At 53.9% G+C, this 595-nt stretch overlaps 1 protein-coding gene across 1 annotated transcript in view; it reads right to left on the bottom strand.

Moving 5' to 3' along the window:
• The window catches only part of LOC108801863 (glucagon-like peptide 2 receptor), a 33,665-nt gene that overhangs the window by 15,110 nt on the left and 17,960 nt on the right, over positions 1-595 (bottom strand). The window lies entirely within an intron of this gene.

Below are 595 nucleotides of genomic sequence, written 5' to 3'. Positions count from 1 at the left end.
CCCCGCACCCCCCCCCCCCCCCAATAAGAACCTGTGCTCCCCTTGAGTAATAATGTTGAGGATTTGACTCTCCTGCCTTTCCATATTCTGTTTTCAGAAAGAGGGAACTACTGGCTTTGACCTCCCTTCACCTTCTATTCCCTGACCTTCCTCCTTCTCTCCTTCACCTTCCATTCCCTGACCTTCCTCCTCCTCTCCTTCACCTTCCATTCCCTGACCTTCCTCCACCTTCCATTCCCTGACCTTCCTCCTCTTCTCCTCCACCTTCCATTCCCTTACCTTCTCCTCCACCTTCCTTTCCCTGACCTTCCTCCTCTCCTCCACCTTCCATTCCCTGATCTTCCTCCTCCACATTCCATTCCCTTACCTGACCTTCCCCTCCACCTTCCATTCCCTGACCTTCCTCCTCTTCTCCAACTTCCATTCCCTGACCTTCCTCCTCTTCTCCTCCACCTTCCATTCCCTTACCTTCTCCTCCACCTTCCTTTCCCTGACCTTCCTCCTCTTCTCCTCCACCTTCCATTCCCTTACCTTCTCCTCCACCTTCCTTTCCCTGACCTTCCTCCTCGTCTCCTCCACCTTCCCTTCCCTGACC

The sequence above is a fragment of the Nanorana parkeri genome, unplaced genomic scaffold (genome assembly GCF_000935625.1).
Source record: "Nanorana parkeri isolate BGI_ZX_2015 unplaced genomic scaffold, ASM93562v1 scaffold2537, whole genome shotgun sequence".
Taxonomy (NCBI): domain Eukaryota; kingdom Metazoa; phylum Chordata; class Amphibia; order Anura; family Dicroglossidae; genus Nanorana; species Nanorana parkeri.
This window is presented reverse-complemented; position numbering and strand designations above follow the sequence as displayed.